Source organism: Anser anser (genome assembly GCF_964211835.1).
Source record: "Anser anser genome assembly, chromosome: 3".
NCBI lineage: Eukaryota > Metazoa > Chordata > Aves > Anseriformes > Anatidae > Anser > Anser anser.
In genome coordinates this window covers 116,034,096-116,051,974 of record NC_139722.1, presented here as the reverse complement: position 1 = coordinate 116,051,974, position 17,879 = coordinate 116,034,096, and the positions used below count along the sequence as shown (strand labels likewise).

Sequence of the window (17,879 nt, the reverse complement as noted above, 5' to 3'; positions counted from 1 at the left end):
TTTATAATTCACAAGCACGATGAAATTTATAAATAACCTCAGTATTTGCTGTCCTCACGAAGTCGTGTATTTATTCTATGTGTGGAAGAGGTCATTAGCACCCTTTCACTCTGCAAATTCCTTCCCTCCCCAAAATGTGGTTGAAGGATGACACAGCCTGATTGATCTCCACTATTATTCCTGTGATATGCCTTACGTTTCTCTGAAGAATGTGACTCTCATTCCATCACCCAGCAAATTTTAACGTGCAGGAGCACTCAGGAAGCCAAAAGTTAGGTTTGCTGGTTGTTGATGCTGGTTTTTTTTTGCTAAATTGCAGGCAGACAGTTCCCAGGGCTGCGCGAGCCCTCTGGGAGCCATGCAGCGATGCCGTGTGTGTCACAGCAAGGCAAGCTCCTCATGCTAATGTTATTCAACACTGGTGTTGTGCTTCTATTTTCACTATTACTCTTTCAGATGTGACTACGAATAAAATCTAGGCACCAAGTTACACTTACACATGCACAGAACATAGCAAAAAACTTTTTTTTTCAGAAGTGTTCACATTAATGAAGTGCAACACACCTAGCAGAAAATTATTAAAACATTTAAAGTGCACAATTCATATGTATTTTTTGTAAAATACTTCCAAAAACTGGTACTATACCTTTAAGCGTTGCTCTAGTTCCATCATGTGCTAATATGGAGATCTATGTTTGGCAATCTTTCCAAGTATACCATGTCAATTTTACAAAAACTAAAAATATTGTTGAAAAAATATTATCCCAAGAACATACGTAAAATTATAAATATTCAGCACATCAAGCTTTTGATATACTTTAGTGCACATGAACTGAGTAGCTGTCAAAATTACAACAGGCAACTCAAGTAATTATGCAGATTTATGCAAAACATTAACAAGAAGAATTAAATGCACAAATGAGGTGGCTACACTTGAATTGTTAAGATTATGAATAATTACCATGAATCTTTTTGCTCTTAATATAACTTGTTTTTGATAAACAAAGCCTTAATTATCAGAATACTTTTGAGAATTTTGGTGACCTTCATTAATCTTACAAAACAAGTCTCTTGTGTTCTGCATTGTAAAAGGCACATGCTTAGAATAAGTACACAAACCATGGGAAAAGCATATGTTAATGGCTACTACAAACCAGTGAATGATACCTCTGGTTTTAAGTACACAGCATTCCGCACACGTCGGTGAAATAATATCGAGTATTTGGAAGTACTCTGGGCTGAATAACATCTGACAAAGGCTAGAGACAGACACTACATGAGAAACTATTTCATTTTGCAAAATAACAGATTACTTTAAGAACGGAAGTGAAATACCAGCCTGCTAATTCCTCATCTAGGACATGGAGCAGGTGCAATAAATCGCTTACATGGGCAGCAGAGGACCCACAGCGTCTCCACCCCAGCCCTCGACTGCCTCCTTTGGTAGCATGTGGAGGGCAGAGCCCCCCACGCTTGAGGCACACACACCCAGCTGCCGGGCAGGGCGCAGGGAGCAATTCTTACTCCTCTTCTTTGGTAATTTCCACACTGCCCTCTTCCTTTCCGAGGACCGGTGGGACCTCTTCACAGCCCCTCCGTTAATTTCAGAATTAATCTGCGACGCTGTCATCGGCAGCGCAACAATCTGCGGATCAACAGTTGCAATTCCCCCGCACGCTGGTGCGCTCCCAGCTGCCACGGAGCAGCCGCTTCGCCCAGGCCCAGGCGCCCTGCCTTGGGACTAGGAGTAAAGAAGAACTTTGGAAGCATTAAGTCTTTAATGCCAGCCACACTACCTCTTCCCCAGAGAGCAAGCTGTCAGATCAGTGGTGGTTTTTGTCATAAAATCTCTCCTAGGGACTTGAGTTTGTTTTGACAAATGTCAAATGGCTTTGATGCATAAAAATTAACTTAAGGAGGTCATAATTAGACAAAATACAAACTTGCATTTTGCTGGTACTCGCATTGTTCTATAGCGTTGAATAGCAAGAGCGAACCAAATGCCACCCGGAGCTCTGTACAACATGAGCCTCTGCTTACAATTAATACAACTACAAAATTCCCCTTCTCCATGAGAAACCACGTAAGCACGGCCACACTTCCCAAAATCCCTCTGGCAGAGGGATCTCCTCCCCTCTCCCCGCCACCTGGCCCTCAGGGGCGCGCTGCAAGGCTGCCCAGGCGCCTCACAGCCCACGCGGCGGGGAAGCAGGGGCTCATCTCCACGACCAGACCCACTATTCACAGAGCATCGGGACTGCGAGTTGTGAACTCTTCTTCCCACTCCTCGAGCCCACAGCCAGGCACACATGCACGTGGTTCGGCGCGTTGCTCCTGAGCACGGTCAGGAAATACTTGACTGCTTTACTCCAAGTGCATTCACGTACCGGGGTACTGTCTGGAAGGAGAGATTTTCAGCTAAATACAGCAGGAGGCTCAGACAGTGACCCATCACAAATTCAGATTTCATGAAGACATGGCCTTGCACCAGGCATACTGACCGCACTCACCCCATTCCACTCGGCAAGGCTCTTCTTCCCTGGAGGGGTCCCTTTTGTAGCTATACGGGTAGGCCAGTTTTCGGATCCATTCAATCCCTTGTCTCTTTTACAAAAACTTTAATTAGAATATCAATTGCAAAGACTTTTTTCCCCAGACAAAATGGACATCCAACAAGTGGGTATTGCACAGCAGCCTCCAAATTATTTTACATCAGCCAACAAACAGCAAACACTTCCCACTCCCAAACATCACTTCTGCAAATACAACCAGCTCGTGGCTGCACATTTCGCTGATCTCCCTGCATTGCAACTCTGGACTCTCAAGACATCTTTCTCAGTTTCTAAGAATACAGCTAACATTTCACTACTTTTACCAAATACAGTAAATATTTTAATTAGCAAGAAACAATGCAACTAACTCCAACTGAACTGCATACATAAATAAGCAATGAGACTTTATTTTAGAGCTATTATTTTGCTTGCTTTATGAGCTGCTTGTGAGCTTGAAAACTTTGGTCATTCAGAATTGTATTAATAAACACTGACCTTCCTCAGCAGAGTGAAATCCTGATGTCAGTAAGCTCCGGCTGACAGCAGCAGGGTCACACAACTTTACCGACCTGCCTACGCCACTGCTACACCATGTACAGAAACAGAATCCCAGCTCATGTGAGGGGGACGAGTAACACAGCCAGAGATGAAACACAGATGAGAATTATAAAACCAGTAGATCTAGTGTACTCTGAGCACCTTCTGTTTGACAAAAGAAAAATAGACCATTCAAAATCCGAGCCTTAACATGATCACAGAAATCAAGGAGCATCTCCTTTTGTGGTATCAAGTTATTTTTCAAGAGCTGCTCGAAGCAAACACACTGCTAGCCACAGACCTCGTATGCAAGTTTCCTAAATTAGCCCCCAGTTTTTATCATCATGTAAAAATAAAAGTAAAAAAAAAAAAAAAAAGATCAGAAAAGAGGAGTCTTCCCATGCAAATCCTGACAGAACCTTAATGCTAGCAGCACTACTGGGAGCTGCCATAATAATAATATTCTTGCCACTACTCGTGCCTATTTTCTTTAGATACTCTACTAGCAGCAGTCATTTCCTCGATAATGAGCCTGTTTTGGAGAAGAGCTAATTTAGAAAATCAGAACAGGGTTACCACCAGCAGACATTGTTTTCTTAATAAATGATCATTTTATTTTGAATAAATGTGCAGTTATGCCCTGTCAAGATGTTCTTGCTTTACATGAAATTTCTCAGTATTCAAAAGGTTACAGTGTAACATTTCTCTTTAAACAGACAGTGTTGACAGAATTTTCACTAGTTCCTTATGTAAAAGCATGAGAAGTAATCACGTTTACTAAGTAGACAACATTTATTTAGAGACACAAGAAACCGCTAAGTAGCTACGGCACCTTTTTCTCCACCAGGGTTTGTGTACAGTGGCCACAAAGTAGCATGCAGCAATCCCAGGTAACACAAAAGTGGCACAGGTCACAGAGGTACATGAGCCATCAGTTTGCTCATCTGTAGCTGACTTCGTGAGTTTTTTAATCAGCAGGAGCCTGGAACGTGCGGCCTGACTGCGGCTGGATCAGCCAGGCCAGACTGCAGCGATGCCACACTAGTGACCACACGCCCATGAAATCCAACTCCAGCTGTTGGAGGGGTGGGGGATGTGAGATGTTCCCATGTGTGTTGACGGAAGGCAAAATATGAAACAATCAATGGTTTTCTAAAGATTCGATAATCTTCAGAGGCTTTGTCTGGTAAAACGATCTCTCATTTAGTATGCTAAACAGCCCTACTTGCATTCTGCAGCTGTCAGTTGTGCATTAAAGGTTCTTCAAAACACCCTAAGAAACTCACCAGATATTGGAAGATAAAATTAAAATAAAAAAAAAAAAAGTGTCTCCTATTGCCAAGCCTTTCAAAAAATACAGATGTGTCTAAGTCCAGAGAAAACCAAAATGTCAAGAGCAACTTAGCTTTCAAGTTCCCTTTAAAGACCTTCATCAAATGCTAAAGCCACTAACAAGTGGACTAAATGCTCTCCCTTCCTTTGGCAGATGTGTAATTGAGATTTGCTCTTAGAATAAGGTAAAAATAAACAAACATTATTACAGGGAATTCATTCCTGAAGAGCTTTTACAGCTGAACATTTGTCAGTGTATGGAAGATGGTACATAAAGTGCTTTTTAATCAAAATCCTCTTGATCACCAGCCACAATTTTCCAACCCTCTGAGCACTTCTCTCCGGATCTCTGTGGTTACTCTTTCAACTTCAGCCTTTCTCAGCATTAGTCTTCTGGTCTTGGTGCAAGTTAGAAGAACAGTGATAGGGGCTACAGTGAGAGCAGATTCATGGCAGGCTCTGCTCTAACTCCATGCATAAATACATGGTTTTGAGATGAACTGAAAAACTAATGCACTTTGGGTTAAAATAGAACAAGTTCACTGCAGTAAAAACATTTACTCCACAGAGCTCTAGTTTGAGAACATTAACAGTTCTGTATAAGAGACTGTGGACTTGTACAAGCTTGGTTTTCCATGCCTGTTAATGGGTACAATATATACACGTGCTCACCACAGACCGCCCCGCTGTTACCGACAACAATACATGAACTAATTGCTGTTTGCTAATGCCTTTTACTTATTTAATCCAGTCATACATTTTGGTTTAGGGTAATATAAAAATCCCACTTCTGACATTAAAAAGAGATTAAAATATAAAGTGTTGGTTTTCCAAACCAGTGACAACAATGACTTAAATGTCTAATCCCATTAATTACTAACAATGATCACGGTTTAGTACTGCTACTGCACTGAAGTGTCAAACAAACAAACGTGAGGGTTGTATATCCTCTGCATATGTATTCACACAGCGTACGCTTCTGCTTCTTGTTGAAGAGGAACTCTGTGAAAAGGTCTGAAAACGTTCCTTAGAGACTTTAATGCTGTTTTTTGGTCTTGGGTGCATCTCTCTATACCAAAGGCTGTGTGTGCACATGAACTGCACATTGCTGAACATTCAGGAATTTGTAAGAGCAGAAGCAGCATCAGCCTGTCTATGACATCTGTATGTCATTGTCCACAAAACCTCCCTATTTTGAGCCCATTGTCTTTACTGGTGGCATAGCAGACATTTTAGAAAGCTGTTTCTTCTTAATTCATTCCAGTGAATGAAAATTATTCATTCACTAGTAAACTGCTTTAGGAATTCTCTTTAAAACTTGCTGTTTATTTCTAGCTTGAGTTTATCTAGTTTCACCTTCCTTTCCTTTGACTCTCATTATACCTTTGTCTTCTATATGGCATCTACCATGCCAGTATGGATTCATCATTTTAATCAAAGCACTGAAATTCAATATAATGACTCGGTATCAGAACGTTGTCAAAGTTGTATCAAAATTATCACATGCAGATAATGCTGCAACACAGAGAGGTTCTTTGGTCTCAGCAAGTGTAATGAGTTGGATGAGAAACAAAAAGATTCCCCAAGCCCTGGGGCTCACCTTCGTTTCAGTGTGTTCTGTACAGAATGCATATTCAGTACAGACATCAGTGGTTGGTTTGGTTGGTTGGTTTCACTTTTCTACACAAGGATAGAGCAAAGAGGGCTGCTTTAAAATTTGCAGAGCATATTCTGTATGTTGTTGTGTCCCATTTATTCCAGGGAACTACCTGATATGTAGGCAAATACGCAATTAACAGCTTCAAAAATGCATTTAGAAAATGTATCTAGTAGTAAATCCATTGTGCTAAGCAGAGGATTTTTTTTTTTTTTAATAACCATCAGGTTAAAGAGGAGAGAGACAGAGAGACAGAGGTTTGTCCTTCTTTGGTACCGCTGGCAGATACAGGCATCCCTTCCAGACTAAAACAGGAGGTGGGCTCAATAATTTCAGGGTGTCTTTCACACAGAAGGAATCAGCCAATGCCCTGAACTGTGGAGCGTGCTTTAAATCCCTCCATATGAACCTGTGTGAGGACTCACAACTCGACAGTTACTTCTGTAGCAACCAGTCTCTATTGGAATCTGACACCTCTTTGACAGGCAGAAAGGGGAGTGTGAAATGGAGCCTAATTCAGAAAATCACACTGCACTAGTGGGTTGTTAGCCTCACTGTGGAAAAGACGTATAAAAGCGCTTGTATTTATTCATCCACAAGGATCCAACAGCTTCTGCTTAAATGAACTCCTTTTTTTTTCTTTTCTTTTTTTCCTGCAGTGGCTCTCCCCCACGCTTCTGGATCCATAGCATTTAAAGATACAATTCCCAGTACCACAAACACTCCATACGAAGAAAGTGCTGGAAGTTTGTATATCTGAAAGTCTTAAGTGCCTGAGAGGTAATGCACAGCAGTGAACATAGAAATAGAACCTTGAAACACATCATTTTACTTAATATCAGGTTTTCGAGGCATAAAATATACCACTTATAAACGTAAAGAAATCATGGTGACACTGAAATAGGTGTACAATTGCTTAGTCCTATAGTCTTGTTTTCAAATTTAACAGTTAATTTTTTTACATCAGTCATTTGAGCAGATGATAAGTGGGAAGGGATTTTAGTCATAAAAACTATCATTTGTAAAGGCCTCATTTAAATATGCCTTAATTAGCATTTTCATAACTGAGTTATCAGGTTTCCATTAAACTCTGAAATTCTCACTTCTGTTCCCACTGGACAGATGTCCACATTGCAAAAATAAAAACTGTACAAAATCTTACAACACTGTAGTTGGCAGTAGCTGGAAAACAGTATGAAAGAGAGAATGAACAGAAAGAGCCAATCTTTTACCACCACTTTCTGCACTGAATCCAACCATTAGACAGTGTGCGAAAGTCGGTACTATTGGTAAGTATATCTCCTTGATCTAGCAAATGACAGGACTTATGTCCTTTTTTCAAGTCAATCTGGTATCTTCTATTCTTACGATGTTGAAGCCAAGGAAATAACCCGAGCCTCTAAAAAAGTTGCAGAATTACATAAACTTTTTTTCCCCTCCAGATTATATCACATTTAAGAAATGAAAATGACATTCTTGGGCAGTCTTGGAATGACACAGAGCTGGCACGCGCTGTGGAACTGCTCTTTCCCAAGACAAAAAAGTACTGAACTTTTTTCCTTCATCGGAACTGAAATGTTTATAAAAAAATCCCAAAACAAAATTCGAAGCCTTTCTAGTCCAAAAATCAAAAGGAAAAATCTACAGTCAACCTAAAAGCAAAACCTAAATAGCAATACTTGCAATTATATAAACAATCTTTTTCTTCTTTAGAGCTACAGTACAGACAGTAATCAACTATAATCATTGCTTGTGAAAATGCAAGATTTATACTGCGCAAAATACTTTAAAAAAATACAAGAAGCTCTCAAAATACATTTTCTCCATTCAACAAAGAGAAAAAAAAATGAAGCTAAGTCAGGACACTGCAGTGTTATTTGCAGCAATCATGATAAGTCAATTCTGGCTTAAACCATGATTGTTATAAACACTCACAAAACATATTATTTACCAGATGGCAATCTTACTCAAGCAAACACATCAAACTTATGTTTCATTATTATCAAATAAGGATGAACTTGCCACTGGGATAACCTCCAGTAGTTAAACAAACACTTCCCCATAAAATGAACACTGTGGTTTCTGTTACTTGAGAAGCATACAGTGTAATGCACTTCACCGGTACCTTTTACTCTGGTGCCAAAACTCTTTTTTAACATAAATACCTCAATTTCTTTATAAAGTTGAATACTTCACAGATGTAGGAAAAAGCAGCAGAAAATGGCAGACGCTGCTTGGTAAGAACACATCGGATGAAATTCGGCTCTTAGCTATGATGTTGTGACCTGACTGAAGCAAGCAGCAGGGCTGCAGAGGCTTTAATGAAAACGCAGCATTGCCTTCAGCCATGACACAGTATGGGAAAGGTAAGCGCTAAGACACTATGGACTGAATTAATTATGCACATTGAGGCATACACAGACATATTTATGGGTTGGCTACAGCCTAGTAAACTGTGCCTGACTGTGAAAAGACTTGGGTGCTAATGCTGACTCTGCCATTGATTTGCTCTGTGACCTGAGGCAATTCAATAATGCCAAAATCTTCGACTTCATGCACCTTATTCATATTTAAACCCTTAAATAGTGACCTGATTTCCAAGGTGTTGGGCATACACCACCCCCACTGAAGTTACATTTAACTATATACACATTAGCACAGCAATCTAAGTTTGGGTTTCTTTTCGAAACACTCAGCCACAATCACTTTGTACCAAAACTGTTCACTGATCCATCCAACTTACTAGTGGTTCAGAGAGAAAAACTCATGCCAAGAAATGCAGACAGAACAAAACAGAAAGGATCTGCATGTCTTGTTGCACAAACACATACATGTGTGCATACACTTATCTATGTAAATAAATGTATATACACACATATGTGCACATGTATGTGAAGACAGGCTTAAGGAAACCTTTTTTTCCTTTTAAAAAGAGAGACCTTTTATTTGTTAAAAACTGATTAACAAAAAGGAAACAAAGTAGAAGACCGAACGCTTGTAACACCATACATTAATTGCAACTAGCAAGGCATATTCCTGCAGTTAGACGCGTTACATGCTGTGCTGATAACTACAACATTTCATGCCAGCCCATTGCCGGTATTGACATGCTATTCTGCAAAGCTTTATCATTAGGTGCAGGAAAACCTGAGGAAATTGAAGAAGTCACACGTGCATTAGTGTATTGCAGTGAGCTGTTTAGATTGGAATCAGGCTTGTGCTGAAATACTAGCATTGGACTACATTTGACTCTCAAAAAAGTCAATACTAGAACTACCACTGTCTTCACTGGTAAAAGAAAAAAATTAATCCTATTGTTTCTGCCAAGCTATGAGTAAGAGTGATTCTGCAGAGACAACAACGTACAAAATAAGCTTTCTTCTGTTTTTCAAGTGCTAAACACTAAGAGGAAACAACGTCCGGTCTCTTTTTTTTTTTTTTCGTTTCTCTTGCTTGCCTTTTTTTTTTAATATAAAATTATTGTTAGTCTACATTTAGGTTATACAAAAGAGTACTTATGCTGAGGAAATTATGAAAAATATAAGGTAAAGCTGAACACAGCTTTCAGGACAGAGCAGGTTGCAGTGAAAACCCTACTGGGAGTCACAAGGAGGATACAAAAATGCTGCAGAGCTTGCCTTATTTTTCCCTTGAACTTGTTCCAAGACTTTTTTGGTATCTGAGTAATAACAGGGATAAAGGCAAAAACAGGAGGCAATGACTTAATTCTCTTCCTAGCTGGAAAAAATTCTTTCAGCAGATCATTACCTCTGGGCTCCATATTGTCCCTTCTTGCAGCAGGGCACTGGAATGAGGAACTTCTTCTCAGGAAGCCGTAGCTGAAGTGCTGGGAGCCAGCATGTGGAAGATGCCCCAACGCTGGGGCGGACATGATTGTCGCTGCAAGTTCTGGAGATAACCCGGCTTAGGAGAACACACAGTGCCTTCTTCACAGCTCATCCATAAACCTCTTGCTTTTCTTTGGGCCCCCGTCTTTCTCCTGTGTGCATTGCCATGTATGCATAAACCAGGCTTTAGATGAAACGTGTATTTTAAGATCAATTGTTATCTTCTACCCAGTATTTTAGAAGGGCATTTTCCCATAGTCCCATACTTAATACAGAAATATCATCAAATAATGAATACTCCAGTTCAGGGATTCCATGCCTTTAATAACATTTATCAAGCAACTATCCAACATTTATCCAACTATCCAACTACCCTCAGCTTCCATTTTAAGATGTACCAGTGCCTCTTGAGAGAGCAGGCAATCACAGAGTTATAAAGACACCCTAAGGACATTGTCTAAAATAGTCATTACATATAATTTTTAATCCAAGTATTCACACTTATAAGTTTAATAGGCATTAAAGAAAAAAATAAAAATGAAATATTTTTACTCCTACAGAGAATTAAAATGTGAACTCGTTTTCTCTTATTTCCATTTTTCCCTCCTCTTCAGAGCCAGTGCTGAAGATGTAGGACTAAAGTCTTAGTCTGGTGTGAAAATTAACATCAGTGTCTCCAGCAGCCCTGGAAATGTTATCTGTACGTACCACCAATTTTCATCCACTTTCCACCGTGCTTCCAAATGACAGAAGTACTTATGGCAAAAGACAACAAAACAAAACACACAAAAAAACCAACAACAACAAAAACACCTGAATCTTTAAAAGGAAGGACAACATGATAATCTTTTGTTTGCTCTGCCATACACCTGGTAGTCTACTGAAGCAAGTGGGATTGTACACTGACTCTGGCTGGACTATGTGTGTCTATTTCTGGAAGAATTAAACACTGTTTTATTAAAGACCAGAAGAGAGAATACGTACTTTTCAGCACTCCCCATGATCTGATGTGCATTTCTACAAACCTAGACTCTTTACACAAAGCAGCATTGTTTAGAAAACAGTACTGTGTTTCCTCCCTAGCCACATTTTCTTACAGAAGAAGGCCAACCTTTATATGAAAGCTAACCAAGCTTGAGAGAAAATTCTTTCTTAATTTTTGCATGCTTCTCCTCAGAGATGCCAGGAACAAGTTTCACCTCCTGTCGGGAGAGGATGCAGCGCCCATGGCACGGAGTGCTGGAGATCCCACAGACATAGCCAGCCATCTTCTGCCAGTTGTCCTCACTGAGATCACGCTTGGCACCAACACAAAAACATCAATGTGGTCAGCTTCCCTTAGGCTCTCCCAAGGGCCTGATCATGGATTTTCCCTTTTCCAGTCACAGGCACAAGATGTGCCTGGAACAGCCCTCAGATGGTTTAGAGAAGATTAAAATTGAGAGAAAATGTCCTAAGAGATTCAGAACTGTATGTTGTCTTGATGCCACTTGATAAAACATGTTCCCTTGTGCCTTACACAGCTGCTGGTTTCACTTCACACATGCACCAGCATCCTGCCAACAAGACACCTAGAAATGACCTTCAATGTTGGCAGCGGTGCTCTAACACACTTCTTCATACCCATGGCTGTGTAGGAGGTGCACTCGTGAGACCACCATCCTAGTTCTCTCTAACTTTATCCTGTCACCGTTAAGCTTTTTCCACGGTAAGCCTACACATTGGTTGTGGAATTCCACAGCTTGTGAAGACCATATTTCTTCACTGATGCCGAACCCACAGCATCGCATCACTCTTTGCTCTTGATTTCATAGCATTTCATTACCCTAATTCCATTCTACCAATTTACCATGTTTTCATCAAGGCCTCTCAAACACTGTGGAGTTTGGTCAGCATGGATTGATAAACATTAGTATTATGCCCACTCAAAAGCAAACAATGGTACATTTGCGCTCTTACAACATGCCACAGCCAGCCACAATTGATTGGCAACACCATCTACATTTAAGACCTGCTTCTATAGTCTTTCCCTGTAGGTTTGCTGTCTGTGCACACATACCATCTACAGTTCAGGGATACCATCCATCATCCATAAATGCCATGGAAACTGTGGATTATGCAAAATTTTATCTCTGGTAGCGAGAGAAGGCTTCTTGGATCCATGGTGTCAGACAATTACTAAGAGCTGCAGGAGACAGACTTGAAACACACTGTAAGTAAAAACAGTTGGACAAAAATAGCAGACATACCTTTCATTGCCATTTACATTGACTGGATTCAACATCCACTTAATTTTAACAGGTTTATGATTACAATCACAATGTAAGTCAAGAAGCAATTGTGAGGGTGGGAAGAAGAAAAGCATGGACAGCATATTGGCAGTATGTACAACCCTGCTGTTTTATTTGTTAAGTGTAAATGTTAAAGGTTTCCTATTTCAAGTCCAGAACTTCCAAAAACACATTTAATCTTTGCAAAATTTCCCAACAAACAGAAGATGAGAAAACATCGATAATTCTGAAAATCTCCAGCCGAGTTGTACTCCTGAACAAACTGTAGCTTTAAAACCTAAATATTAATTGGGGCACTGAATCCGTCATCGCATCACCATTCAAAAAAAACACCATTCAAATTCTGTGAAATGAACTCACAACTTTGATTTCTCCATGTTATGCTCATCTTTGATTAAGAGTTGCTCATGCTGAAGATATGCTCAGCAAGAAAAAATAAATAATACAAGTCATTTTAGTTAATCAGCACTAATTCTGATGTACATTAATCATATGCTGTTACTAGCATCATTACAGAGAAAACAAAAATAGGACTTTCCTTCTCAAAAGAAAAAAAATTACCTTGTATTGTCACCAACGTATATTACCTTCTACAACTAAATGCTTCTTATCAACATCTATTACACAGAATAAGCGTAATTTCAATAGAGTTATAGCTACTTTGTGTGCCTGTGAAATGAGTATGACACCTGAAGTTTTGGACCAGTTTCCATGATCTTCAATGACACAGAACAAGACTTAACACTAATAACCCTGTAGTCCCTGATGATAAATGATGAAGAGCTTTATTTTCCTTTAATTTGATGAATCACCACAGAGATGCATATTCACATCATGTACCTTAACAGGAGTAGGCCTTCTATGTCATCAATGAAAACAAGTCGGGTCCCAGTCGGGCACTGTGAAGTTTCTTGTGGATGTTGTATTAACTTTAACAAACACACATAAGTAAACATATATAAAAATATTTTAGTTGTCTAAAATGAGTCTGTGTGAACAAGACTTATTAACTAACAACTATCAAGTTATTTCCAAAATCTACAAAAACGCACGTTTCTTTCAAGATTAAAAAAAAAAAGCAACTTTGTTATTGCAGTGTAATAAAAAAATAATGTCATGTCATCATACTGTGCCATGTATCGTGTTTCATCAAATATGATATATAATCACACATTTCACAAATGCTATGTAGAAAAGTGAGATAATCACTTTCAGCAGACTCAACTATAGTCATCTGAGGAAAATCAAAATATTATGTTTGTCCTATGGCAGAGAAATGTCACATATAAAGAATATATTCTAACAGAACTTGTTCTGTGTGGAAGAGTTAAATTTCTCCCAGAGTTTTACACATGCTTCCTGGTATCTGTGTAGGTGCTTTATAGTTTAGGTTATGTCAGTTTTGAAAAACAAAATATAGCATCAAAATATGCATTTAAGATGTAAAAACTGTTCTAAACGCTAAAATGACAAACTAGGAAACAAAAAAAAAAGATTGTCTTTCTAGACACTGATACAAGTTTCTGATTTGAGTGGGTGTTTAATACTAGCGTATCCTCACCCTAAAACAAGTGGTAAGGCATATAAACCTTGTGAATTAAAAAGTTAATTCTGCAGCATCTTTTAGATCAGACAAGAAATGCTTCAAGGGAAAGAGATATTAGCAAGCAGCACTTGCTCAGAAGAGATGGAGTGACCCCCTTGCATACCTACATCTCAGGTCATGTCAGCTCCTTGCTTCTGCCATACTTCCTATCTTTCCACACCTTCTAGTAGATAGCAAGAAGTGCTTTCACTCTGAACTTCCCAAGGTGTGTTTTCTGTCAGCAGAATACAAGTTCCACCTTGAGAGCAGAGCTGAAGCAATGCATGGCCGCAGGAGCTGCAGCCACGGAGCTGGCACATCGCTTCAAAACCTGCCCACTACAGTCATGTTATAATCTCCCATTAGAATGAGTCTTCTCAAACTTTACTGCAATAGAAGATGCACTTTCTTCTCCAATGTGCCTTGCATGGGCTAAGGTTATAATGCAGACATGAGAAACGAAGGTGCTGTGCATCTTCTTGTGCACGACTCTCCTTCTCCCAGGGCAAAGAAACAGGAGCAGTAGGATCAAGCTACCGGTGGCTGCTGCTTGTTGCCGGGTACTGTCCCAGCCCCAAACAACTTGCTGCCTTTTTTGCTTGTGTCCTGCAAAATCACAGTACCTGTCCTCTGAATTGGCGCTGCATCTTTGAAACAGCCTACGCTGTAAGACCACTGCAATTTGTCACAAACTCGAGATAAAACAAATCATTGGTTACAACAGCTAAATGCTTTGTCTCCATCTTTTTCCAGTCTGAACAAATGGCATTACTTAATTTATCAGGTATTCTTATAAATGGCCTCTTGTACGAATCTGTGCAGGAGCTCACGTGGTCTTCAGCTTAGGAGGTAAGATGTGAGTGTAAGTACCTCTTAACTAAAATAAACTTAATAATTATAAAAATAATTAGTGGACCTTTAATACTTTTCTTTTAATAGAGAATATTTTTCTCACAAAAAGGGACACTTTTTCAGCAAAATAAACTTTTTTTTCCCATGATTTTGGTTTGTTTTATATTAGCAAACAATTACTATTTAGTAAAATGACAAAGATGAAAGTAAAATACTTCATGCTATATGAACGATAGAAAAGGGTCATTTCTTTAAGTTTTGTAGGTGGCTAGAAAGAGAAAAGAAGAAAAAAAGAATATTCTCACAAACATCCTGAAAAGGCTGATACTTTATCTTACACCTAGAGAATTAAGTATTTATAATCTTTTCATAATATAAAGAGTACTATTTATACATATTTTTCCCTCCACCACTTAATTATCAATCCTATATTATTCAGAGAAACACTGGCACTAAAATAAAACACAACTTTGGCTTCCTAAACGTTTTTGTTAATATTTACTGGTCTAGATGTACAACATTAGGCTACCTCAGCAAATGAAAACTCCCAGTCTAGAAGTCTAAGGTTTCATAATTTTTACAGATATGTGCAAGGACAATGTTTTTTAATATATGAGAAAGTTAAATAAAATATATCACCTTTCTCTAACACTATCTCAACCATAATTGCACTGAAATTCTTATCACTTCAATAACTAACAGTATCTTATCATGTAAATGCTTCTACATGACAATTAAGATCTCGGTTTGCCTTCAAGTAAATTTAAAGAGTTGTCTTTAATAAAACAGAATAAAGCTAAGAGATGTCAAGTATCATCTCTCAACTACCAAGCACCCCCATGCTTACACAAAATTATACAGGATTAGCTTGCCTGGCAGTTTTAAAGCTACAATCTGGACTTTGTCAACTTTTTGGCACTAAAACTAAAATGAAAACCAAGAAGATTACAGCTGGCAGTGTCATTTTAATAGCAAGTTTGCTGAACAGCATTCCAGAGAGTTCAGCTTCACCTGACATAAACCCCTGGATCTGAAAGTCTAACTCGGTGCCTGAAGACTGCCAGGGGCCAGGAGGCCACTGACTGCAGCGAACAGTGGCATTTCCAAGCCCTGTTTGGCTCCCAAAAACACATGCCAGCTGCAGCGGGCAGCGGAACAACGGGCCAGCTCCCTCCTGGTGCTGGAGCTCGCTGGCAGTGGGACAGGGTAGGAAGCGTGTGACCTGACAGTGCTGGTCGGAGACCTGAGCCTTACCGAGGGGAAGGTGAACGAAACGTGCTGCTGCTGTGAGAGCTGCCTGAGCCCGGCAGAGGTCCTTTATGACCTGAGAAAATTCGGGCACATTCACCCCGGCATGCTGTAAGCGCAGGAAAAGCCATTTTTCTGCTCAGGGCAGAAAGCACTACAAATTAGCTGGGGAGACAGAGCGAGGAGGCAAAGGTGGAGTGCAGAAGGGACGACTGCTGCATCGCCTGGTGGCACGCAGCACAGACCATTCTCCTAAATTGCATCAGAAAGCTCTGGCAAAACTTCTGTTCCCTTGAAGTCTTCTTTGAATTCTGCCTCTATTTTGGACTTGTGCTTTAAAAGTAAAATCCAGCACTGACAGCACATTGCTGGCTGATTTATAGAACAGTTGGTATAACTTCCCAAACAGGGTTACAGTGCCTTAGATTTAGGGCCAAATTTTGTTCTTATAAAACTATTCATCATTTCCCCAAACACTCTCAGAAAGGAACTCCAGCAGTGTCCAAAAGCAGGGCTGTGGCAGCAGCCTCCAGGCTCACCGAGCAATCAGCTTCAACGAAGGAGAAGTGTGGGGAAGGAAACAACTTTACACACATTTCCCTACTCACAGATCTAAATCAGAACTTTCTGCCCAAATCAAGGTGTTCTATAATATATATCCCCATTCTTTAACAAACATATGCAAGCAGTGGGGAAAGAAACTACAAACTATATACATAATGATAGAGGGTGAAAGAAAAAAAAAAAAAGGAAAAAGCGTAATTGAGACAGAAGGAAATAATCCTCCCAGCCTAGTGCTTGGTCTTAGAATGAGCATGAAGGAGGACTTAATATTTGAATCTATGTTGGATGAAGAAAATTAAACAATTTCTTAAAAGGCAAGTCTACACAAGCTTATAAAATGCTTTCTTAGAATGAGTTACACGAGCAACAGATATAAGTAGAAATCTGAAGTTTGATGCCTCAAAAACTATATACTTTCATCCTTATCCCCAAGAAGTGGAAGAGAAACAGTTACCAAAGGGGGGAAAAAAAAAAAAAAAGGAAAGAAAAGAAAAGAACAATGCATAATTCAGAGTCAGAAATATTAGCCCTTGCCAACTGGACAGCTACACGAGTCTCTCCAGTGGTTTATTCAGAATTTCCTCAAGTGAAAGAAGACGGTTTGTTAAAAATGACACCTTGGGGATGCATATATAATCCCTCTCTGACTTCCATGTCATGTTTCCTCAGTTTACTTCAAGTCAAAATAAATTTTTCAAAATAATTTTTTTCCCTTGCTCCTAGCCCTGTAGGGTCAACCCTGCTAATGAAAATCAAGCTGTCTTTTTTCTGCTATCAACAATAGTCAGATAACAAAATACAGGTTCTGAACTTGGCATGTTTATTGTTGGTGATGATGTATAAGCTGATAGCAGACAGCTTCATTTTCTTTAAGCTGGGCTGACCCTGCAGAGAGAACTGAAAAAAAAAAAACTTAGTTTTGACTAGTAGTAAAACAGTTGAGCAAACATGACATGACATGGATGTCAGAGTGCATAATATAACTGCATGAACTTCAGTAACATCAAGAGAATATATGGAAATGTTAAAATTTATGTAACTAACCTTTGGAATATGGTTTATGATCTTTCATGTTTTAATTACAGATATTAATATGCTGATCAGAGACAAATCAAAACTGAAAGAGAACCAGAAAAGATGCCTGCTCAAAAAAAAAAAAAATCTTTTTTTTTCCTGTGTAACTTCTGAAGTACACTTGTAAAGCTTTATAGTACATGGCACAAACTACACAACAATGAGAATAAAAATAACGTGCAACTGTTGTAATTTGCACGTACCAGGATATGTAGAATAACATCAGGGTTATTGCAGGTGACCCATAAAACGGCAGCACTCCCGTAACAGCTTTAGAACCTCGCTGAAACAACTGTGCAATTACAGAACTTTCAACAGCAAGCAGGGTTTAAAGTTATC

General features: G+C 39.3%; 1 protein-coding gene across 1 annotated transcript in view; it reads right to left on the bottom strand.

Annotated features, from left to right (window-relative positions):
• Positions 1-17,879, bottom strand: part of LOC310897015 (uncharacterized protein) — a 547,020-nt gene that overhangs the window by 392,184 nt on the left and 136,957 nt on the right. Inside the window, exon 9 of the mRNA XM_083830110.1 lies at positions 9,847-13,146. The gene's annotated coding sequence lies outside the window, so the exon portion shown is untranslated. The remainder of the gene's footprint in view (positions 1-9,846; positions 13,147-17,879) is intronic.